The sequence below is a fragment of the Polypterus senegalus genome, chromosome 12, assembly GCF_016835505.1.
Source record: "Polypterus senegalus isolate Bchr_013 chromosome 12, ASM1683550v1, whole genome shotgun sequence".
NCBI lineage: Eukaryota > Metazoa > Chordata > Cladistia > Polypteriformes > Polypteridae > Polypterus > Polypterus senegalus.
This window is the reverse complement of record NC_053165.1, coordinates 79742200-79768660: the sequence shown is the minus strand read 5'-3', so window position 1 is coordinate 79768660 and position 26461 is coordinate 79742200. Positions and strand designations below refer to the sequence as shown.

Here is a 26461-nt window from a genome sequence, read left to right as displayed (position 1 = left end):
ATATACATAATATGTATATATTTGTCATGCATGTCTGTGAATCGCCGGCACGGTGGCGCAGTCGCTAGCGCTGCTGCCTCACAATTAGGAGACCCATCTGGGTTCGTTTCCCGGGTCCTCCCTGCGTGGAGTCTGCATGTTCTCCTCCCACAGTCCAAAGACATGCAGGTTAGGTGCATTGGCGATCCTAAATTGTCCCTAGTGTGTACTTGGTGTGGGTATGTGTGCCCTGCGGTGGGCTGGCGCCCTATGGTGGTGCCCGGGGTTTGTTTCCTGCCTTGCGCCCTGTGTTGGCTGGGATTGACTCCTGCAGATCCGGTAGTTAGGATATAGCGGGTTGAATAATGAATGGATCGATGGATGTCTGGGAACCACCGTCCTGGACAAGAGAGGGCACTGATGCTAACGCTATCTTCTCCTTTCTTCCCCGCAGCCAAGAAAAAATCCCTGAGAGGGACGACTGACCACACCTGAGAAGTTCCACCCCTTCTGGTTCTCAGAATATAAGAATGGCTCGTTCCTGGATGGTGACATCATATACAGTATTTACAGAATGGTCTCTCCTCTAGTGAGTCTTATACATACAGTACAACTCAAGTGGCCTATGTGTTCCATTTCCCGGGGTGTCAATCAATAATGAGTCTTCTTGATCAATCAATTAATCAGTAAACTTATATATCAGCACGTCTGGCAATCAATCCATTCAATCAATCAATCAACCAGAGTTATTTTCACTGTCTTTAGCCTGAGGCCCCTGTGCTTACAACATGCTGGTGTTGATGCTTCTGGAATGAGCCTCCTAATTGTGTCCATCGATCAATTATTATTATTATTATTATTATTACTATTATTCTCATTTATTAACTTATTATTACATCAGCTCTGATACAGCTTGTCACATTTCTTTCATCCCACCCCACCCCCCCGGTGCAGAGGCAGGTGACGTGACTTCCTCGAGGTCACACGGTGCCAATCAATCAATCAATCAATCAGACAGACCTGGCACACAGCAGAAGCCCTTTGAACCCGGTGCTGTGCCCTCACTCCTTTGTTGTCGGGCTCTCCGTTTACCTCACAAGCTGACGTTTTGACACTGAAAACATTAGTGGGCTTCATTTCTTTATCTTTTGAGAGAGGTGGGCCGTGTGTTTTCTCTCTTGTTAAGTTTTGGCGGCCGGACCCCCTGAGCCTTCATAGTGTACATCTGCGTCAAAGTGGCAGAGCCACCCCCACCGTGCACAAGTCCTGTGCTCATCAAGTGACACCCTTAAGGCTCCCTTTTGTTTGAACTCCAAGAAAAAACACCCACCCACACAGAGGGGCTGCGCACTGTGAGGATAAAAACAAGTGGGACCCGGCGACACGTGGCCGACAGACACGTTGGGCTCCAGTGTTTAGCCTGAGAACAGTGGGCCGGTCACGAGGAGATGGGGGTCACGGCGCACGCGGATGGTGACTCGGCGGCCACAAACATCAGGCAGCAGTCAGAAAAGAGAGCGCCGGCCGGTCCACAGGCACCAACGATGGGAGGGAACCTAACTCTTTATAGTGCCTTTCACAAAAACTGTACAGCAGACACGTGCAGTGATTCTGAATTCACAAACGTGCACCTCACAGCCTGAACGACCAGGCCTGCAAAGTGACCAACCAGCTTGGGCATCTCCCACCCTTCATAAAGGCGGACAGCAGCTTTGCTATCACAAATTCTCACTACCTACAGAAGGTCGAAACACGGTGGGCTATTAAGGTCTCTCCAAAGACTGATGCATTGCCGTTCTTTTAGCTTCTTGCTTTGAAAAGCACTATATAGCATAAAGATCAGCCCCTGTGTGGAGTTGGCATGGTCCCCCAGGGGTCCAGTTGACCACCCACATCCCAAAGACACATGGGCTACTCTACGTTGGCCCATGTGGGCCGGGTAATTGACTGGCACCCCCTTCAGGGTCGGCTGCTCTCATGCTGTCAGTGCTGCTAGTGTTGGCACCAGATGCATATGACCCTGAAATGGCGGAATGTGTTCATCTTAAAAGATTGATGTAAACTTCAAATTTAACTAAAGGAATTATCTGGAATGAAGGCGTGGGCACAACTGTGTGGGCACTTGCCATATAAGCATCAGCACTGATTTGGTTACGTGTGATAGGAAAGGCACTATATACCTGAGATATCAACTGACATATGTCTTTGGAACTGGAAGGAGATGGAAACTGCTGTTTTTTTGTCATGTAAGGCACTATATGAGTTTAACAAATGAAAAGTTTAACATAATAATGAAGGTTAATCCAACTGAAGCCAAAAAGGCAGCAGCACTAACCACTGTGCCACCATACTGCTCACCTGCATGATTTATCCCTAGAAAAGTGCATGAACTGTGGAAATGAAAAGTGTACTGTTATTGCCATGAAAGGCACTATATAATTTCAACAAGTGAATGGTGTAATGTAGCAGTCTAACTTCACCCACCTGAAGCCAAAAGGCAGTAGCGCTAACCACTGCACCACCATCCTGCTCATCTGCATGAATTGTCAAAATAAAAACACAGCATTTTTGAAATGTGAGGCACTATATCAGTTCAATAAATTAATGATTTAACCCAGAAATCTAACTTAAACCAACTGGAACCATAAGGCAGTGGCACTAACCACTGCACCACCTTACTGCTCAACTCTGTGATTCATCCTCCAAAAAGTCCATGGAAATAAAAGCGTGCCGCTTTTCCCATGTAAGGCACTATATCTGTTCAAAAAATGATTGATTTAACACAGAAGTCTAACTTAATCCAATTGAAAATCGAAAACAGCAGCGCTAACCACTGTGCCATCATACTACTCAACTCTATGATTTAACTTTCAAACAGTCCATGAACCAAGGGAACAAAAATGTACTGCTTTTGCTATGTAAGGCGCTATATCACTTCAACAAATAAATGATTTAACACAACAGTCTAACTTAATCCAGTGGAAACCATAAGGCAGCAGCGCTAACCACTGTGCCACCTCACTGCTCGCCTGAATTCCCTGATGAATGCAAAAAAGTGAACTGCACTGTAAGAAAGAATAGACACTGAAAGGCGCTATATAAACATCAGGAATGAGATGAAAGGGCACTCTTTAAATCGGAGATGGGCTGACAGATGTATAGATGGGAGAGGGAACTTTGAAGTGACGCGTGATGCGACCTGACGTGATGTGACGTCACAAACTCAAGGTGTGTTGGATTTCTGTTCACTCTTACATACTGTAACACATTTTGCAGAAGCGCACACTCCGCAAGGCCCTGTCCACATATTTTGCTGTTTGCTGAACCTCAAGCCTGAGTCCATTTACAACTTTTAAACAAACCACCTCTTAGCCTGGAGGCCACTGAAGGTGCTGCTGAGGTGCTTGTGGTGAGCTGAGGCTGACATTTTTATGCTCCGAGTGATCCAGTGACCTGGGTTCAAATCTCACGCTCCAGTCTGTGGGTTTGCTTCTGGATGCTCCTGTTTCCACACACAACCCAAACACATCATTTTGATTGGCCCAGACTGTACGATGGAGTGCCATCCCATCTGAGGTTGGTTGCACCCAGTGCTGCTTCTGAGATGGGCACCGGCCATCGAGTCATGCAGCTTGGCACAGCCCAAATCAGAGGAAGCATTCGAAGGCCACTCCTGTTCTAAGCACTGACTGCACACACTTGTGACGCTGGTTCTCAGCCCATCAGGCTACAGGAACATCACTCAGCCCAACTGGCTTTTCCACTTTTGAATCCCAGAGCCATGACGTCACCCTGTCACTTTAGCACGGCCATTTGCCTTAAATGTTTTTCCACTGGCACCACTAGAGGAACCCATGTGTGTCAAGGAAAGCCACCTGAGCCATCTGGACTGATTGTCTGACCCCCGGCTAGAGGGTCCCGAGCTCGGCCAAAGTAGATGTGCCCACCTTCAGGATTCCCTGATGTAATGTGTGGTGCCCTGAATCCACACCTGAGACCCTGAAACAATCTGCCTGCACACAGGACCCCGGCTTTAGGCCCACCGGATCTCCTTCCTCCGTGATTTACTCCTCTGGGCTCCTACTTTCTGTCTCCATCTCTCCCTCTCTCTTTGGTTTTTTTCTTCTTCCACCCTCTAAAGCTTCAGCGTGTCCCACTGACCCACAAAGTGCTGACGCTCTACTATAAACACGCCGCTGTGCGCCGGCGCCGTTGCCAGGGAAAGTAGGTCAGTGGGACTGCAAGCGCAGCAAGGCGGCCAAAAATAGAAGCGGCGAGGAGGAGTCTGTCAGGAGAGCCGGGAAAAGGAATTTCACAGACTCGGAGCGGCTCACGGGGGGCTAAACACATTCTGGTGGAGACAAAAAGCTTGGGAGGGTCTCTCCAGGGGGCTTCTAGGTCCACATTCCGGGGTCGAGCAATAAGGAATGAAATATAGAGAAGTGGGAAATACCGGACAAGTGGCACTGTGACAGCATAACAGGTGTCAGACCCCCAAGGACAAACGTCCCAAGACACCATCCATCCAAAATGTCCTAAAAAGGAATGAACCGTCCACCATGGAGCAACGTGACAAGATAAGATAGGTGGGGTTCGAAAATCATCAGGCCTGTCAAACCTCATTCTGTGAAACAGGAAATCAATGAACGCCACCAGAAAATTGGGAGCAAGTGGCACGCTTTGGTATCTGGATTGAAATCTTGAGGCCACTCAGCCCTCCAGGCCAACCTCCACCAATCAATTTGGAATATCAATGAAACAGCCGTTCCTTTTCCCAAACTCGCTTATCCTGAGCAGCGTCACAGGGAAGCTGGCACCTATCCCAGCAGGGATCGGGCACAAGGTAGGAACAACACCGTGGAGAGGGCGCGGGTACATCACAGGGTGAACTCACAGACACAGCCAGGCGATAACATCCAGACCCAAGAAACTTAGGAGAACACCCCCAGATGTCCTTCATGCTAATTCTAGTTCTGCATCAAAGTGTGGCAGCACAGTGGACAGGTGGCACTGCTGCTTCATGGATCCAGTGACCAGGGTTCAAATCTCACACCCAGTCTACGGGTTTCCATCGGCATATTCCTATTTTCCTCACACATCCCAAACACATGCAGAGGAAGCGGATCATCAGTTCCACACTAGCCCAGCAAGTACCCCACCACCAATGTGATGGACTGGCATCCCTGGTTCCAGTCTTGTAGTGTCACTTAAGCCATATCAGAGAAACTGATCCTGTTCTACTATATTTAGTGAACGCGCTTGATCCAACTTGAGGGTTTACGCATTGTTACCCTCATGGACCCCTAAGGGATACCTTCAAGGGTCTGCCCCAGGCGAGGGGTGGGGGGGGCGGATGCTCATTAATGTTTTCTCCCCTTTTGCCTTTAGCTCTGAGGATTAGATAGATAGATAGATAGATAGATAGATAGATAGATAGATAGATAGATAGATAGATAGATAGATAGATAGATAGATAGATAGATATGAAAGGCACTATATAATAGATAGATAGATAGATAGATAGATAGATAGATAGATAGATAGATAGATAGATAGATAGATAGATAGATAGATACTTTTTTAATCTCAAGGGGAAATTCACATTTTAAAATTAAAAATTAAAAACCCAGACGACTCCTGGCTCCGCCCCAGGCTTGGGAAACCCCGCCCCTTTTGGGTCAACCGCTAGAAGTGTAAAGCAGGAGTTCAATGGAGGGAGAAGGGCTGAGACCACCAAAAGAGAAAGAGAAGGACAAAGGGGTCTGTAGCCTGCTTTTGTCCTGCTGTTAGAATCTGTGAGTTTCTTATTGAAAGGGTATTGCCAGGCTGGCACACCAAATACTTGCACCCAAGTCCAAGTCTTTGCTGACCACAGTTCGTAGCACCTTTCACATTGCTGTCCATTTTTCTTCACACTCACACACACACACACACACACACACACACACACACACACACACACACACACTCAGAGATGCTTTATGAACGGGGGTCTTTGTAATCTCTAGAGGCCACCTACGTCCCCCCAATGTTCCAGTCTCGTTGTCTTTGTGTCTTCCATCTCATACCATTTCACTTCATGTCCTGGTGAATGTATTAAGCCGAGTACTGGCAGGGATACGATGCCAAGCTTCTGGTCCAGGACTGAGGGTCTTCTCATGTCCCGGTTACCCCACTTCCAGACCCGACCCTTGGTCTTTGTAAACCACATTTCCCAAGACGAGCTGAAGGACAGTGCTGGGATGCCATTGTGCCATTACACAAATAGAGAATTAGTATCCATGGTGACCCTGTCGTTAGGCTATAGCGAGTTGGATGGATGGATGGGCACCAAAACCGGAGTCAGATTCCTTATATTTGTGCATACTTGGCCTATAAATCTGATTCAGATTCAGATGAGGGGTCTCAGCTACAGAGCCGTATTAATGGTAATAGAAAGTATAAAGAAGGGAGGCTCATCCAGACAGGAATCAGAATGTGTTAGCAGTGAGAAAATAAGTGAATGAACTTTTATTATTAATGTATATGGAGAGCAGTTCAACTGTAGAGCAATAGGAAGATGTTAGCAGGGGAACTCTCATATTAAACCAAAAGACGATTAACATTAATGAGATTTAAGAAAAGGGGGCTCATCCAAATGGCAATGGAAAAGTGTTTGTAGGGGTATTAGTATTAAGGTAAGAAGTGAATTAACACACAGTATATTAAAGAATAAAGAGAGCCGATCAAAAACAGAACAATAGTAATCTTAGCAATATTAGCATGAAAAATAGTTCATTAACATTAGTGAGAGTTAAGGAAAGGGGGCTCAACTACAGAACAATACGAATCATAATGTAAAAGGATAAGGAAAAGGGGGCTCTTCAGAATATAATGTGTTAGGTGGGAGACGAAGCACCGATTATCGTATAGGGGCCTCGAGTGTCCCACAGCCATTATCTTAATGTTCAAGTGCCAGGGAGCAGGCAGGCTTGAGCAACAAGCAATGAGATGGCATGAGAGTGGTACGGCAGCGCCACCCTTCATGGCACCATCAACCGAGTATCAGGAGTGAACTGCGCGACTCTGATTGAGTTTGAGGGAAAGGAGCGAGGCAGCAGCAGAAAGGGGGCCATACTAAGAGTAGTGTTAAATTACAAGAAGTCCCATTGAGGGGGGGAGGAGTGGAAGCCCATACAGTGTTGGTGACAAATGGCCCACATAAGGGACCATCCTATCCATGTAGAAAGGGGGCCGCCTGCACAGACTCGGGTGTCACAAAACAGCAATACCGATTAAGGAGGGGCAGTAGGGAAGGCAAATAAAATGAGGTCCTGTACCCAAATGCAAATGGAAGCTGCAAATGGAGGAGAAGGCCATCAGCTCCAAGAAGAAGGAAGGGGACGAGCGGCGGATGAAGTGGAATGGAGGAGTGAATGAGTGTGTCTGGTCATTAGATAAATGGAGCAGCGACTAAACTGGCAGAGTCTGCTATGAATGGGTGACTCAAGTGCAGCAAACAACAACATCTGTGCAGGCTTTGGAAAAGCAGACTCCGGGTCTTCAGAACAAGACAATAAGAAAATTAGCAAACAAAGGGATTTGCCGTAAACACGCAGCTTTTCTACGAAGCTCAGTATGGAAAGGGCTGTGGAGACTTCCATCCTGTTGGCTCCCAAAACGTGTGACTGATGGGCACGTGGCCCTGTGCTTGTGCCAGTGAAGCAGGTTAGCCCCCTGATCACCAGGCTCTCTGATGGTTAATGCTCTTCACAAAAGTGGAGATTTGCCCATCTCAACAAAACCCTGGACTGTGGTGAGCCTTCGTTTGTTCTGCGTGAAATAAATAAATAAAAGGAAGGAATAAACATCTCCTTACAACTTAATGCAGGTACCCTGAGATCAGCACTGGGTACAAGGCAGGGACTATGCCAGGAGGGGCACTACTCAATTGCTCACATACCAGTGGGCATATGGCATGTGGAGTGGTCAGATGCCTCGTGTGTTTTTCATGTCACAGTACCTGACATGCAAGAAATCAAAAGGGATATTTTATTTATATAGCGCCTTTGCCATGCTCAGTGTGGCTACCTTTATTGACGCCAGCTACTTGATTATTTGCACAGCTATGCCACCCTCATACTTGGTGTGTCTGTGAGCAAATGCAAGAAGTGCTGTCTAGCGCAGCCTGAATCCATCCTGGCAGCAGTGGGTACCAGGCCAGTATGGGCATCATGCAATTACTACGCATATACCAGTAGGCACCCCAATGAGAACATACCACCACCCCCATTTGCTTTTTCATGTAGCAGAATCTGACATTTAAGAAACTAATAATAGTACATTTTATTTATAAAGTGCCTTTCTCATGCTCAGAGTGCATACCTTTAAGGATGCCAGGTACACCACCCTCATAGTTTGTGCGTCTTTACTGTAAGTAGAAGTGAGTGCATTTGAGCAGACCTGCGAAGCCATGCAGTGTGTGTGTGTGTGTGTGTGTGTGTGTGTGTATGTGTGTGTCTGTGTGCATGTATGTGTGTGTGTGTGTGTCTGTTTGTGTGTCTGTTTGTGTGTGTGTGTCTGTTTGTGTGTGTGTGTGTGTGTGTCTGTTTGTGTGTCTGTTGGTGTGTGCGTGTGTGCATGTGTGTGTGTCTGTGTGTTTGTGTGTCTGTTTGTGTATATGTGTGTGCATGTTTGCATGTGTCTGTTCGTGTGTGTGTGTGTGTGTGTGTGTGTGTGTGTCCTCAAAATGGTAAATGCAGCCCAACTGCCTGGCCGGGTTTGATCCGCTAACAGAGCGAGCAGGCGAGCGGACAGAAGGGAATCCAGAGCCATCAGACAGTCTGCTCTCCGCTCGCACCTCTGAGAATCCCAATTAAAAACGTCTCAAGAGCACAAGACACCAAACAAGCCCGACTTCAGCTGTCGGCGGCTATAAATAGAGATGAGGTTCACTAAGGAGCGAACACCAACAGGAACTGGGAGGAACAGAAAAAGAAAGCACGTCAAGGAGACGGAGAAGGGCTGCGCCTCTCCTGGGGGTCTCGTTTTACTTCGGTCGCGATCGGGGTCCGCTGGTGACCTTGAGTTACATTTACTTCTGTGTAGCTGCCCTGTGTGCTCTGCTAGAGATGAACGAGCAAAGATGGTAATGTCAGTGGAAGAAGGCGGACCCCCGGGGGGCTCCTGCTCATACGTCACATAGTGCCTTTCAGAGCCCATGACCTTAACAATTCAGTGATTCTCATGTGACCTGACCAGTAGGCCGCACGCAGGAGGGCATTTTGGTTTAACTTTATTTTATGTGGCGTGACGTTGTTTTTGTATCGTTCGTATTTGACCTTTTATTGGTGATTGCGATTACGCTTTCCATACGGCCTTTAACAGCTGATTTTAGCTTTTCTTTATTTCATATTTAGCTTTTCTTGTGTGATTTGAATCTTTCTTTACTTCTATAGCATTTTAGTTATTTTCTTTGCAGTGGTCCTGGAAAGCCACACCTTTTTCAATGTGGCTTTAGTATGGCTCTATTTTATATAGCGCCTTTCATAGATGATTTCTTTGTTTTCTGCAGCAGTTTTTTCCTTTTAATTTACATAGGACCTCTCGTGTGTGATTGTGTTATTTTTGATATTTCATGACATTTATATGGCTGAAGCTTTTATCCAAGGCGACTTTTGAGACAACACTTTGAGACACAATCAGTTCCATTTCTTTTTTATTTTCCAATCGTAAAAAGTGACGTGCTCAGGGTTACTTGGTGTCAGCAGTGGGATTTGAACCACGTCACACACGTGCACATGGGAGGCGGCTAAAAGACGGCAATTCCTTGCCAAACCAGGGGACGGCAGAGAGCACTAATCCTTCTTCTTTTCCATTGACAGACCGATCATGGGGAATTCCACTTGGGCCCGATGACGCCATTTCCGGGTCCGGCCCCGAGCACATCGCTTCTGCTTCCTGTCTGATGACATCATTTCCCGTTTCCTGCTATATAACCACCATGTTTGTCCATTTGCGTTGTTGCTTGTTATGCACTGATCTGAGTCATCTGATTTTTCTTTCTTTATGGTGGCTGCCCGCAGACCTCTTTTCTTGTGTTGTGTGGATCGTTTACAACCCACAGCCTTTTGATTTGAGGTTTTCCTTATTTGAGATTTCATCTTTTATAGGAGACCTTAGTTTATCTTATGTCACACATTTCATAAGTGATCATTTCTTTTTGCCTTTACATAGTGTCTTGCATTGTGACTAGCCTACTCCGCCATCATAGCTCATTACAGATGTTCCTTATTTTATATAATTGCCGTTTATAGAGGGCGCCCTTCATGGGTGATTTCAGCTTTTCTTTATTCTACATCTCAGTATCCATAAGAAAGTTTAGCCTGTCGCCCTCCACCACCACACAGGGAGAACATGCAAACTGTGAATGGGAAACAGGACTTGGTGTTAGAAGTGACCCGCCATAGCACACCTGGGCTTCTGAGTGTTAGTGTTAGGGTTAGTGACCCACACCATCAGTCGTTTATTTTATAGCGCCTTTCAAATCAGAGCCACAGTAACGTTAAGGTAGAGGCCGGCCGAGGACGCGGTCACTCAGAGTCCATTTCACGCATTTACTTTGATAGCATGCGCCGCCTTTAAAGAGTCCACATTACGAATACAACATGTGAGCGTCAGAACGCTGAAATGAATATAGCGCCTTTCACCGAATGCCCCGTCTCAGGGTGTTCTGTTTAACAGTGCAGCAGGTGCCATCAAGTTGTAGAAGCTGGCAGCCCCGCCAGATGACAGGTTATATTTATCTTCATATAGCGCCTTGCATGGCAAACGCTTCTAAATACTCACTAGGTTTGGAATAGAAACATATCACTTGTTCTTATAATTGCTGACTTAATGTTTCTGTACATTTTATTGCCCCCCAAAAAGAAAGCACAACTTGTGGCCCGTTAGGTGAAGTTTTCAGGACTCAGTGACTCAACGTTTATTTTATAAAGCGCCTTTCCAGATCGGCCTTGTGTTAAAGTGGTATACAGTCTAGGTCTTCGGTGCCACAGGGAGCTGGTACCTATTCCAGTAACACTGGGTACAAGGTGCGGGGCTCCTCAGGACCGGATGCCAGGCACACAATTGAGGCCAGCCAGTTAACCCAACATGAGGATCTTTGGGATTTGACAGAAAACTCCACATGTGTGGCTCCAGAGCTGGGGTGCTACCTGCGCCTTTCAAGACCTCCACCAGTTACTGGGTGGTTTGCATCAGGCTGCGAGAAGGTCAGCTGACATCCTCCGTGATTACAGCGTCTTCTGTCATGACTGCCTTCTTCAGGTGTTTAGCAGCATACGTCGTATTTTTCACAGTTAGCTGATAAAGTGTGTCTGGCACCCAAAGAAAACGCACCTCTTTTTAATTTTTATTTGCCCCGGCCCCTCCCATTTTTCTTTGTTGCTAGGCAACAATGATTACACGACTACTAGCCAAACCCCCTCTCTTTTCCACCCCTACCTCTCTCCTCGTGTGACTACAGCATAATTAGTGTTGCCCAGCAACCAGCACAGCAGGGGTACATGGCATGCAGAGGGAGGGGCTGGCTGGGGGGGGGCGGAGCTCGTGCCAACTTCTGACAGACTTTTCCTAGCACACGTCCTTTAGGCACACTTGCCGTTTGCTTTTCCCTGCACCTGAGGCACTCTTACAGTGACCATGCAGGCGGACGAGGGGCCGAGACCAGCTCACTCTCGCAGGGCTTTACGTTAAAATGATAGACTTGGCATGCAGGGAGCCCGCGTGAGCTTCTTTGACTCTTTTTGTGTATTTTTAAATGGCACGCTTCACAGGGAGCACCTCGGAAAGTTTTATATCAATACAAGCAGGCTTGGTTTGGGGGCATCCACCCGTCCATCCACTTTCTGAACCTGTGTATCCTGGGGTGGGCAATGACGCACCTGGAGACCATCCCAGTACTCATATGGCAGGGCAAACACACATGCCCACCAGGCCAGTTAAACCACCCCAATGCCAATCATTGTTTTCTAAAGTCCCTTTCACAGTGAACACCTCCTGCCATTAAACACCTCGCAAGGAGTTAAACGATGTTAGGTGACATATAGCGCCTTCCACACAGGCTTCACACCAGGTGGCCTAAAGTAGACAACCTAAGACCACAGAGAGTTAACAGAGACCCTTTAAGACAAAATCATAAGGGGTGTCCATCAGATCTTAACTTCTAGGTGTCCTAATCCACAATAAGCCGCAGCCCATTGGTCCAGCACTTCAGTCTACATGCAGAAGCGTCAGCTAAATGAAATGCACTGCAACCCACCATGCCAACGGCATCATTCACCCCCACGCGGACTCAAACGCATCGTTCTCGACACCCTCATTCCAAACCATCTGTTGCATGTACAAATAAAATGCAATGCATTTTTAATTCCAATAGATGGCGCACACAACTGACATGAAAAAACATATAATTTAGGAAAAAATGATAGATAAATAGAAAAAACACGCAACAAGATCAAGGTCACAACTCCAGTAGTTCACGAGTACCCACGGATTACCCTGCCACATGTGGTTGACAGGCAGCAGATGCCGAAGCTGTCATTCTTCTTCTTATATCAATCACGTCATCAGCGTCTGCAGTTTGCTTCACGCTCAGCAGATGTCACTGCTCTTCTTTTTCTTTCTTAGACGTCACCCTCAGTCCACCTAGGCAGTTTCCCATTAGAAAGACAGGAACCCCAATAACGTCACAGAGGTTGTGGCTAGCCACACGTTTTGCTTCATCAGCACCTATCACATCATAAGCTTTTGATTAAGATCAAGATCAACGTTCTAGCCCCAATGGTTTACGAGCAATCGCGTGACAGACACACACAACCCTTAGGATCTTATGTGGTCTGGCGACCATTGACTGCGTCATACACACGAGCCTGGTGAATATCTCCCGGGTTATGTGACACGGCTTCTGTATCCTCGACTGTGAAGCAGCCAGAAGATGATTGGCTCTAGCTCAAGCCTCGCCCCCTCTGGTCTCCCGAATGCTCAAACTGCTCCTCAACCAGAAATCGGTGCTGCTTGCTGGGCCCACTTTGGAAGAGAAGGGAGCTTACGTATAAAGTATCATGGCTGACATCATCAGCACTTACGATGAACATCGACAGAGTTTTAACCATTTCTTTCCATCTTTTTTGATACTGGACATTAAACAGGGGGTCCGGCTGGAGCCCCAACTCTTCCTCTCTTGACCGTTGTGCATTCACAGCAGTCACATTGATTTGTCTGACCGCTAGTGTCTCAAACTCAGGTCCTGGGAAACCAGTGTGTTAACAAAATATATTTTTTATTTGCATAAATTATTCCTATTCTCAGAACACTGAAATGTTCAATGGACTTGATTCCCTCTGATATTTCTTCTTTCATTTCTTATATTTTTTCCTATTTAAAATGTATTGTATTAAGTTACAATGACCTTTGTTTGTCTGTTGCCTCAGTTAAGCAGCATTTACTATCAGATTCTCAACAGCAGAGCTAATGTTTCAGATGCACCACTTGTTGGAATTGAAAAGTGCAACATCTTTTGTTACTACGTGGATCACAAAATGCATTCCAACAGACGGCGCATTGCAAACACAAATGCTGAATGCACTCAACAGAGGACAGCAAGAAATCAGCTTCTCCTCGTAATGGAGAAGTGTGCAGAGGTAGTGGGGCTGTGGTTGGCGCTGCTGCCGCTGCCTCACACATTCAGTGCCTTGGGTTCAAATCCTGTGCCTCTTCTACTCCCAAAGGTCCAGGAAGATTTAAGAAAGAAAGGATCAGAATAAGAAAAACAAGAGAAGCCAACATCATTACCAGAAAATCAAACCACGTGATCGACATTTCTAAAAAAGAAAAATCAAAGACCCTAACGGCAACATGAAAGTACGGCGACCAAAAAGAATTTCGAAAAGCAAGAAAACACACCAACGACGTTGTCATTCAAAACTCTCTGCAAGTGCCAGCTTATAAATGGCTGTGCTGATGATGTCAGGTGGGTTTGTGGGTAATTTGCCATAGCAACAGCTGATGAAACTTGAGTAAAATAGCTGTATGTGTAAAGAAAACAAAATGGCGTAGCAAGAAGGTGGTAAAAATATTCAAAGATGTATGTTAGAAGAAAACAAATGTTGCCATTAGACTCCTTGGGTAAGAAAACCTCAGACTCTACTGTATAATAAAACGCTAAGGTCTGTGTTTGTGTGTCCAGTCCCTGAGAGCAATCTGATTGGTCCGTTTGGCTGTGCTGTGATCGGTCCGTTTGGCTTTGCTGTGATTGGTCCGTTTGGCTGTGCTGTGATTGGTCCATTTGGCTTTGCTGTGATTGGTCCGTTTGGCTGTGCTGTGATTGGTCCATGCGAGTGTGAGACACACGTGGAGGAGCCATACTGAGAGCTCCTTTCTGTCATGAACCACAAGCCCCAAGCATTAAAGAGTTACAAAGCACGTCATTCCAAACACTTCCAACAATGTCCACTAGAGGGGGGTATCTCTATCAAACCCTGGCTAGCGAGAAAGGTAAACAACGAATCTTTCTACAATAAAAGATTTACTCTTCACAAAACCAACAATGAAGCTCTGTGGAGCAGATGGGCAAAATGGAATTGCAATCCAAACCAAACAAGTCCTAAAACAAATTCCAAAGGTGAGGAAAAAGAAAACAAAGCAGACAGTCGAAACGTCTGAGATCCAAATCATTCACAGTACGCTCACCAACTCCCAAGAGTATTCACTGTGGACCTCCAGGGATTGTGGAAGACCCTCCTGGTTTAGAGGGCAGTGATTGGCAGGTGGCTCCGCCTCTTGGGGTACCTCCCACAAAACACATGGAACATGACAAAGGAATCAAAAATGAACAAAAGAGACACAACATATGAATCTGAACCCCAGCCTTTTGGGCCAGGGGGTGGGCAAAAAAATGACAGATTCTGAGAAGGAGGCTTTCCAGGCAAGTGCTGGTCAAGAGACGTCCAGTTCCTTAGGGCAAATATTTTAAATGTATTCAACTACCCGTCCTCAACACGTAACGTGGCTAAAAGCTGTAGAGACTGTTATAATACGTCCTGGATCTCTCACAAAATCTTCATTACATAATTCCCAATTATTATCCATGTGGACTTTGCACCCTGATGCTCTCATTAGGGCGACCTCCTGCCTTGCACCTCTGCTGCCAGGACAGCCTCCAGACCCCCATACAACCCATGCTTGGACTAATATCGTATTGTAGTGGGCTTTGTTTGCCCACAAGAGCTTGAATGTCCACCTCACACCCACTCTGCACCACCACCAGGCTCATTCACATCTCGTAGGAGGGTGCAGTGGAACCGCTTTCTGTTTGAAGCCCCCCACCCCTGTGGATCTGATTAAACAATTGGGCTGTGATTTGGGAGTGCTGGGCAGGGAGGCTCTCTCAGAAAACGGAAACACCTGAAGGATACCATCAGCAGTGGGGTGCCCCTGTAATCCCCCGGACTTGAGTGGCATGTTAGTGCAGACGAGCCCCCCACTTCAGTGGGCAGTCCCATCTACTCCATGGACACCTTTCCAACTAGCCAGCTCATCCTCCATTTGGTTTTATTTTGTAGTCTCTCGCCAGTCTGGGCTTTCAAAAGCTCGGCGGTGGTTGGAGAGTCAGGAGCGGCAACTTCATCAAGCAGCGCCTGGCGCTCCCTCCCCTCGCCCCCCAGGCAGCCAGCCGGTATGATTCATCTGACCTACATTGCGGCGGCCCAGCTTCTTTAGCGATGCATTACGAAAACATTCTGCTGGCATGGCGGCACTCGGAGCACACAAAAAAAGAAAACAAACAAAACAGAAACACGGTGGGCCTCCTTCAATGGCATCACCATGTTTGCTAGAGCCATTCCAGTGCGGATTTTTATTATGCAATTAGTTTATGTTTTACTTTTTAAATGGGGGGGCTAACAATTCTAAAGAGGATTTGGCTTAGTGGGGGGGAGAGGCAAATGTGACACAAGGAACAAAACAAAAGTCTAACAGCTCTCAACGGCAGAACCTGCCACACCCAAGTGAGCACCGTGGAGCCTGGCATTCTGCCTGGCACCCTGGGTTACGTAACAGGCACTAATAATGAATGAAGTCCACATCCTCGAGCTGGAAATGTGCTGCTGCTGCTGCTACCTACCACACCCTTTACTTTACACAAAGCTTGAGGGTCTTCTAGTTTAATTCAAGACATTACCATAGAAAATAAGGGGGGTGACGGGGAGGGGTGGGGGTCCAATCATCAGACTCCGGAAGCATCCAACCCAGAATCACCTGCACACGGCCATTTTCCTTTTATTTTTCATTCTGTAGCTTTGAAGCGGCCCTCCTCAATCCCAAAAACATTCAGGATCTGTAGTCAGCTGCCCCATCCACACATAGATCCTGAGTTTTTTGGAGATTGTGGAGGACCCCTCCTCAAGTAAGTGGCCCCCAGCTGTCCACACCAACTCCTCTTTCTAGCAGCAAGCCAAGCATTTTCAGAGATGGCCTCTCATTGGGCCTGGGCCCAAACATACTGACCTGTTCTGTAGTGCAGGTGGCATTAAGCCAGATTTTCTGCCTGGCACCCAATGTTATGTAAAAGAGAGCAGAGGGCACTTACCCTGAGCCTCACACTGTCGTGTACAAAATGGGTGAACTCCTTCGGATGAGACCTAAAAGCGAGGTCATGACTCTCTATGGTCATTAAAGACCCCTGGGCATCTTTCAAAAATGAGTAGTCCTGGCTAAACCGCCCACCATGACCTTGTCGGTTTTAGCCCCCTAATCACCCCCTGTATCTCACTAGCTAAGTCTCTCTCTCTCTTATCCCTTCATCACATAATAGCAAACGTGTGACGAGAGTACTGGCGTAGGAATGGTTACTGTCACATCATTCAGGTGGATCCTGAACATTGGTGATGGATGAATTGGACCCTCACTGCCTACCCAAAGCACTTTGAGTAGTTAGAAATGCACAATATAAATGCAAAGAATTATTATTATTAAAATATCCATTCTGTCGTGCCACCCTCGGTGAAACACCAGCATACTGCAGACTAACAACCGTTACAGCATCTTCACACTACATACCATCACAAAGCAAGTCAAACATCAACACCACCACGAGTCGGGGACTCGCTTATAGATGGAGTGTCAGACAAAGAGGAAGACACCGCGAGAGAGAGACGCAGAGGAATGGAGGCGGAGCGAGCTTGTCGTTCACCCAACCAATCATCTGCAAGACTGAAGGAAACAGAGCGCGCGCCAAGAGCAAATATGGGCGGTGCCGCGGAGTCGGGGGGCGGGGTTTGTGAATCAGGCGCGAGGCAGGGAATCAGCCAACGTAATGTACCCTACCCGGGGGGTTTGGGGGCACTAAGTAGCCCCTGCCCACCCTGTTGCCCAGACTGACAGTGCGCTGAAGTTCAAGACAAACGTCTGGCATTTTAAACGCGAGGACGTCCAACTGAAATGAAGAACAGATACCGCCAAAATTAGCGGAGGCTACCCGCACTCAAATTAAAGAAACCAGCCGTCATCATACTTCTTATCAAGTGCGGGTTCAAATGTATTGTCATCTGTCCGCTTTACAATTAATTTGTCACTCGCATACCTGGCACAGACGCACCAACTACAGGACATCAGAGATTAAATGTAACATGGAAACCGTACTGTGATACAGCTGAAGTTAATATATAAAGTGCACGGCACGATGTCCCATGATTTTCAGATTAAGTTATAACCGACACCTACTGCTTTGGGGGATTTAGGCTCCAGCTTCCCCATGACCCTCAGGATAAGTGGGTTTGAAGATGGATGGCCAGACAGACAGACGGACTTTCATCCATTCATCCATCCATTACATAACTCGCTTATTCAGTTCAGGGATTAAGGGCTGAGAGGACCGCCAGTCCATCGCTGGGCACACAAGTTCACTGGCACCAGCAAAATAACATAAAAAAAACTACTGACTGGAAAAAATGGCAAATGTGTGACAAATGGCAAACGAAAAAGCAAGCGAAACCAAAGTCAGATCATTTATAGCCACTCGTGCTGTCACCCTTAAGCCATTAATGAGTTATTAATGCGTCAATAATGAGTTAATGGCTTAACAGGTGGCTATCTGGACTTGAAACTAATCGCGTTTAGAATAACCTTTTTAATATAAAATAACTAGGAAAACTTTTCAGAGTAAAATAAGAGCGTGTAGGATAACGCTTAACGAACGTCGGGTTATCGATAAGTCCGGAGGGACGCGGAATTGCCTCCAAATGCCCAGCGTTCGGTTATTGAGTTGGCTCCTTTGTTGCGTCCACGCGGATCCATAAGGTTGGAGCAATGGATGCTTAAATGCCAGGCTGATTTTTGTTCTTCCCAGTGTACCCTGCAGTAACTCGACTTCCGCGCTTCTGCATGTCCCCATCTCGAGAACACGTAACAAGGTGGTCTTGTCACTCCACACCGTGGGCTACACGCACGTCCTGCTTACGTCTCAATTCGCAGAGCCAGGGCGTAACGTGACTAGAGCGGCCATCGATCTGAGAAGAACTCAAATCCGCCAAGACGTTGGTGTTAATCCGTTAAGGTTTCAGGCTGTTCTGACAGACCTCCTGCGTCACGCTTGGTCTCGCGTCTTATCTTAGCGCTTTGTGAAACGCGATCCTGCCATCCCAGACCTACTTTATATTAAATGTGGGTCACTACATGCCCTTCAGGAATGTTAATGAAAAACGCGTCTTGCTGCAACACACACACACACTGCCCTCTCCGGCCGCTTAACTGTCAGCCGCACTTTGTTACCTCAGTAGTGAAGTTCACGTCACAACCATTGGAGCAGGAGGGGCTGTCCGAACGTACAGCGTTGTGCCCAACCGCCCCATCCGAGAAATTCACCATTTATAGAACAGGAGGTGCTTTGTAAAATCCTCCGTTCATTAACTCGCTCTCCAGGTCAGGCTGCTCAGCAGTGGAGCTGCCATCAGCATCAGAGCCCTGCAGATGGCCGCTATTCGCCCGCTTTCTGGCATTGCAGTTTTAAGAATTAATAGCATAAATGTATTGGTTATTTATATAGTGCCTTTCCAAGTGATTCGGTGCCAGTCCGAGAGGCTGTAAGGGGTGCCATTCCATGGCAGGAGAGCCGCGCTTTATGAAAAAAACGTCTTTAAAAAGATAATTCTGTGCTTTTAACGACATGCTTAAGTTAAAAGTTAAGGGGCTAAAATTTGTGATTTTGTGATGCCGCTCACCGTGTAAGGCGCTATATAAAATGTTTAAAAGCGGGTATCGGTTATCTAAATAGTTTGGCGATTTTTAGGAAGTAACCATAGCCAATAAAGATGACTTCCTGGCTTATGGAATTTTTCTTTGGCCCCCCAAAAAAAGTCTTTGTCGGCTTTGATCTTTAAAAAGAACTTTAGTTGTTTCATTCTACTGATTGCTCAGTTTTTAAGTTACTTTTTGGTACTGTCTGCCATGAAATTGTAATATTTTTGAGAAGGTTTGTTCTTATTGTTAAATGAAAAGAAATTAAGAATAATTGATTTCATGCAGTATAGTGAAAACTGGCAAAAAAAAGAAAGAACGCTTTGTTTCCTGACAAATGTGATTAGCTTAGAAAATACCTGATATTTGAAAAAGACGCGACTTAATTAAAAAATATATATTTATATATATGGTTGATTGATTGACTGATTGGTCAGAAGGGGGGGTTCGTGCGAAAGGCAAGTATAACATGAATTAACTAATATAAACAGTGCTCACTTGGAAAGGCACTATATACTGTAAATAACCAATACATTTATGCTTTTAACTCTTAAAACTGCAGTGCCAGACAAAGGGCGAATAGCGGGAATCTACAGGGTTCTGATGCTGATGGCAGCCCCACTGCTGAGCAAAGAGGGGGCGCTCTCAGTAAAATGTCTCCTTTTTTGCCTCAAGGACAGACCCGCCCCCTGACTGCTGACGACCCCGTCACCTGACTGGACGCCACGCCCCTTGTGCTTCGGATGGGATATAAAAAGCCTCAAACGCGGAGGTCGACCATTCATCGTGGCGCATCACCACACCAGCCTGGACTACGTGTATCAAGAATATTGTTTTTTGGTAGACCTAAGTAGCCAGCGGTTGGTTTTGTATTATTACAATTTGTTTTTCACTTTTTTTTTTTCATTTCACTACAGGGGGCTTACCCAAGGGGTACCCCAACCATTCATATACACTGTATATTGTCAGACACGAGTGCTTAGGTCAGTCTTTCTCAACCATTATGGTCCTGCAACCCCATTTTTCATTTTTGAATTCAGTGACCCATTAGGAGCAATTGTAAACTGCCCACTTGTTGTAGAGTGCGGTTGGCTTTCGGGGGATTCCCCCATGGTGAAACTGGTGCTGGCAAGGGGTGAGTCACCTTTGGTGAAATAAGCTCACTTAGAAATGGGGAAACACATCACTCCATGCTTACAATTACTAAGGTGACCCACTTGCAAACCAATGATGACAACACAAGGTGGCAACCCAGTGACTGAGAAACACTGGCTTAGGGGACACCTTCAGTGTTACTGACAGAGTAAGCAGTACCACGGTACACCAAGAGGGGGCGCAGTTGCTAACTCCTTCTGCCTGCCTCTATACTGTAAAGGGACTTCAAATAAAAGCACAGTCATCAATAACACCTGATGAGTGGAACTTCACCCCATAAAATGACAACCATCTACCCGGCTACCCGGACTGGGCTGGCTGGCTTTCAAACATCAAAACCCTAGACCACCTGAGGGGTTTATCCAGCACTTATCATTAAATCAAGTAATGTAGCAGAAAAGGAAACCCCACCGGCCTTTATCTGTCACCGTCACCTTGGCCTCACACTCCTCCTCTGCTGCTCGGTCCCTTTGAGGGGTCGTAGCTTTGGCGGTTGTGCTGACTCTTTTTTCACTTGTACTTCTAACCCTTGATCAGCAGGTTTTAGGACCTTCGCTGCTTCTGATTTTTATTTTAAGCTGACAGACCCCTTATGTGGGGGGGTCAGAGTTATTGCTGCAGGAATCCTCCATCCACCTTGCTGAACCTGTTCTGTTGTGGGAAGCCACCCAGTGCACCTGACCTTGTGATTTGAAGCGGGGCTAAAATAAATAAATAAAAGCACAAACGCTACTCAATCACTTCAAAGCGCTGAACGCCTGGGCCTGAACTCTGACCTCGAAGCTGAAGGTAGAAGAACCAGCCGCACAGCAATTGGCAGAGAGCTTTTTATGTGTTTCGCCATTTTCTTGGTCTCGTCATGCTTTCCCTTGGCTTGGCTGTTTAATTACTTCACTCGGGTTTATTTTTCTTGTGTAATGAAATCCCACATCACAATACCAAGATAATTAATTCCAATATAAGGATGCCACCAAAGGGTCGCCCACTGCACCTAGATGCTGCCAAGTCATTCTTTTTCGAGGGGTACTCTGACAGAATGCATCTTTATGCCTAAGTTTGAAATCTCACATTTTGCATTTCAGTTGTGTGAGTGAATCTGTTGGCTGCGCGGGAGCAGGACGGCTGGTATGTGTGTGGAGTTTATATGACAAGGTGTTCTTCAGAAGTTGCAGCAGATACTTCAGGACTTTCCATTTCTGTCATTAGAATGAATCTGTTGGCTGCGCGGAGGCACACCGGCTGACCTGTGTGGATTTTACATGCCATTGTGTTCTTCAGAAGTTTCAACGGATACTTCAGGACTTTCCATTTCTGTCGTTAGAACGAATTTGCTGGCTGCACGAGGGCACACTGGCTGGTCTGTGTCTGACGTTCACGTGCCTTTGTGTTCATTGAGACGTTTCACCAGTTCGTCTGGTTTCCTCTCACACTCAAGTATGCACGCCATTGCACAGCGTCAGCTCGCCATAACCGTTTATATGTCCTGCACTGCACTGGCACTCTGTCCTTTACTTGTGCCTGATGCCGCTAGAAGTGGACCCTGCTCCGCTCAACAATTAGGCAAGTTTAAAAATGTGTCTGCGTCTCCTGCAATTAATCAGGGACATTGCGTCCCCAGGCATACTTGGTAGCCCAGAACGAGGCAACCAAAATAAGAGTCAATGAAGGAGGATGAAGGGTCCCCCTTGAAATGACTTTTGGGTGCCCCTCCTTATATGATCAGAGGTGGTCCCATCCAGAGTTGTATCCCACCTTACTGCAAGAACAAATTTTGGCACCCATGACCTTGGACCCCATGGATGGTCTGTTTAATTTGTAACATCTAAGGGTCTGCCTATTGCTTGAGTAGAAATCCCTTCCCGATGTCTTCAGTTTTAAGGCTCAGTCCTGCTTCCTGAATTAATGGAATCTCTTGATATACTTAAACTCCCACCGATCTGCGAGGGGGGGGCCATAAGTTAACTGCCGACATGCAGCAGCATTCGATCCGCCAAGCACCAGCGATTCCGCCATAATCACCGCAATAAGGAGCTCCAAGAAGCGCGAGCGCTCCGCTCCTGTGAGGGCCGAACGAGACACGGCGGTGCTGGACTTTCCCCTCTTCAATCCAGCAATCTCAACAATTTGGATAATTTTCAACCCCGCCAAAATAAAAAAAAGAAGAGAAAAAAGAAAAGACTCGCTGCCTTAGCCTTCGGGTTAGATGTTATCTCGGGAGCAAAGGTGGCCACTTGGCCCGACGGGGTTGATCTTTTACTGCATTTCTGTCTAGCATTGTTTTTTTTTTCCTCAGACAGGAGCTTAAAGCATTTAAAAAGGGGCACTGGAGTGTTTTTTTTAAGAAAAAAAACGAGATAAGCTATGGAGTTACGATCGATAAACGCGCACTTGGAAACGTAGGGACATTACGGAGTCACGAGAATGCGGGCTATGAATGAAACGCCGCGGAATTCCGTAGGAAAAGGCGCATCACTCCCGTCTGCTGTTTCGGTTGGAGAAGCTCCGCATGTCACAAAGTGCCACAGCCCCTCCACTTTTTATTTGGAGACGATTGCTTGGCTGTATATGGGGGCCGCTTTACAGACACCAAGCCAGAGTGCCATTGTTCTGTATTTGTTCAAGGTGGCCGCTTAAAGTTGCGTATATCTGTGGAGTCCTTTGTCAAGGCTGTGATTGGGCCCTTCAAACTACAATGACTGCAGGGGGCGGACACGTATATTACAAGCTCCCTTTTGACTGGAAATAACAGAATGAGTGAGTGAGTGAGTGAGTGAATGAATGAATAAATGAATGAATGGTGATTAGCACACACAGTACTTCACTGCGCTCTTAGCACGTGGCCGTCTCTATAACCCTATAAATTAGTGCAGGCATTCCATACGGGCCACCATCTTCTGTCCGCTCAGGGTAGACCGCAATTACCCTAAACAGCAAAAAGATTAATGAATGGAGGGAGAATTCGTGGTAATAATGGCAGTTGTTTGCTGAAGTACCTCCAGTATGGGATTGAAAGACTCTTTCTTTAATCTTAATGCCGTTAATTGCTTTGAAATGAGTTATAGGACTATGAACGACACAAGAAATAAACGGCTGCCCACTGCGCGATATGTTAGGGTTCACGGGAAACGCGACATACAAACTGTGCACCAATCTAGAACTGTTAGTTGATAAAATGACGGCGGCAACATAGATCAGCGTGTTGATGGCCATCTCAAAGAGCTTGAAGCGCACAATACCGGCTTATTACTAAACTCCCAGTCACCTACACTCTTAAAAGTAACAGTTCAAAAATGGCACTGTACTGGTTTGTATTGTGCCTCATAAGTGTAACGTGATATTCGGACACTTTGATGTTATTGTGTAACACTTCGTTTCGCGTCTGTAATAAGGCTTACAGTCGAAAACATCAAGAAATAATGATAAAATATAAAAATTAGCAAAATAAAAACAAAAAATGAATAGACCGGTATCAAAACTGGCCAGTCTCATCACAAACACACATCTATCATAAAGAAATCGTGCCTATAGCGCCCCCCAAACAGATGAACCAAATACCCCCAATTCGCAGATTGTCGAAGTTGAGGTCATAAGACCAGTCCGCGCTCACTTCTCCTATAAAAGCGCTTGCGCTGCCCGGAAGGATTATGACGCACAGAACGATTCGATTTTTATGTCAATTTCCAGATTTTTTTTGTTGATTAACTGCTTTTTGTCATTTGTTACTGGCAGCTACTCATCCATCGATTCTCAAAACTCGCTTCATTATAAGCCCACGGCACCAGCATTGGGTGCAAGGCAGGAACAATACCCGAACGGGGCGGCTGCCAATCGCAGGGCACGCACAAACACGCACAGGGCACCACTCTTAAAAAATGCCGGTTCTCTATACTTTACTGTGCTGTGGGGTTCCTCGCAGGTTCACTGCTTGACAAAGGACCATCTTATTCGGACTTTCATATGAAAGTAGTTCATTGATCTTTGAAAAGGCTCCTAATATGTGGGCAATGCAGGATTCTTTAATGCCTGGTAGGCCAGGACCCTGAAGTGAACGAATAGTAAGAGTGTTTTAAAAATCATGAAACTCTACTGTATTCCCACATGTGGCATCATCCATCCCTGGGTACTTACGGAGCTTGTTAAGGATCTAAACAATGAAAGGTTCTTTCTACTGCCTTCATGTGGATGGTCCGTATGGAAACCCACAAAGATTCCCCTGAGGCATCGTCCTGAAGAACCACACTGGCACCTTTATTTTTAACAATGTGCGGCTCACTTGGCATCGCCAGTTCTCCTAACCTGCATGTCTTTGGACTGAGGGAGGAAACCAGCATTAAATCACACGGCAGAAAGGAGGTCAGTGCTGGTGACTCACGGATCGCTCATCGCGGGCTCTACTGGTGAGTACCTCTGGGTGGAGGAGTGGAGGTCTGCTCTTTCTCAGTGCATGTTAATTTATTTGTTTACTTATTTGCTTTATTTCCAGTTCCCAAATCCTTACACCTTAAGTCAATTGGAGATGCTAAACTGGCTACGGGTGCGAATGCGCGTGCGCTTCATGGACGTGCATCTAGTGCTGGAGATCTTGTCGAGATCGGCTCTTCCAAACGACCCCTTGAATTGAGCTACGAGGTCTTCTGTTCCTAAGTGTGTGCATACATACGATTACGGTGTAAAAAAAAAAAAGGAAAAAAAAACAACTTTCAAAAGTTGATCCACTCTCGGGCTCACTGTACATAGGTGGGCATTTCTGTAAACGTGTGCGGTGCTTTACATGCAGATTAAAAGAGTTAGCATTTAAACCAAACGATCGGCGCTCTTGTCTGTGTCATTCATTGAAAAACCCTGGAAAATTAAACAAAGAAACCTCCAGATTTCTGCAAGCTCCTTCCGAGTGGCCATCATTTTAACTCCGTTGCGCTTTAGGCTCAGCTACTGTTACTTCTTCCTCAGTTCTTCTCATTTTTATAAGGGGTCGCTATTTTTGACGAGACTCCTCAAGTACTATTAAGTTTCATCACATCAATAGGCCGGATGTTACTATTGCTGTCCAAAAGGATTCGACGCGTTAAATTCCTTGTTAATAGTTAAAAAATAAATACATAAGTACATAAAAATAGCCATAACATTAGAATAAACTCTTATAGTTGGCCATTGGCTTACACGGTCGCTGAAAGATAAGCGCAAATGGCGAAGCTGGTGCTGGAACAGCATGAACTTGACAGCGCAAACAAATCCCGCCACGCTTTTCATTTTCCGGGTGGGCGCTGCCACCCACCCTAGAGGTCTGGACATCTGATTCAACACATGGAGTCGATCCTTCATTTCGGATAGAAAGCGGTGAAGAACATGAACACGATATGCGGGGGTCCCGGGATGAAAAGACCCGCTTTCTACGTATACAATGCAGAATAACCGGCTGACCCTCATCCAGCCTTAATATTAGCCCCCCCTTGAATGGTAATGATGTAATTAGTGTTGTTATATAATTTTTTGATTATTATTCAATTATTTCAGTTGTTGAGTGCCAGCACTGAGCGCTGAAACACGTTCACAAGTAGAATATAATTACAAAGTTTACAAATGGTTGATTACATAAGGAGAGAGATTAACTTGAACACACAGCAAACAAAGCAGTTCCAAACCGATTGAAAATAATACACTTCTATTAATATGACCCTTGAGCAACAATGTAAAAAAAAAATGACAGTAATTTACGGTTGAAATCACCGGCAGCTGAGCTGTCAATCATTTAACCACCCAATAAACCGTCCGGTGTATCTCGGGAGGTCAACAATTCTAATTCTATCACCGTTAATATTACATTAGACTGTCCTATCCAGATGACATCTTGAAATTACAGCAAATCAAAATCACTCACGAGAAATAGTTCTGTGACGTCACTTTTAAGTTATAAATATTCCCACACGACACAGTTCAAGCCTTAAAGAGAAAAACTGCTTTACTATAGCAAGACATTAAAAATGTTTAAACACAATTATTTAAGTCATTGCATATAATCCAATGTTTACAGAACGCCGTTCATGTGGAAAAAGGG

General features: G+C 46.0%; 1 protein-coding gene across 3 annotated transcripts in view; it reads right to left on the bottom strand.

Annotated features, from left to right (window-relative positions):
* The window catches only part of LOC120541164 (nuclear factor interleukin-3-regulated protein-like), a 34266-nt gene that overhangs the window by 5480 nt on the left and 2325 nt on the right, over positions 1-26461 (bottom strand). The gene's annotated exons all lie outside the window — the stretch shown is intronic.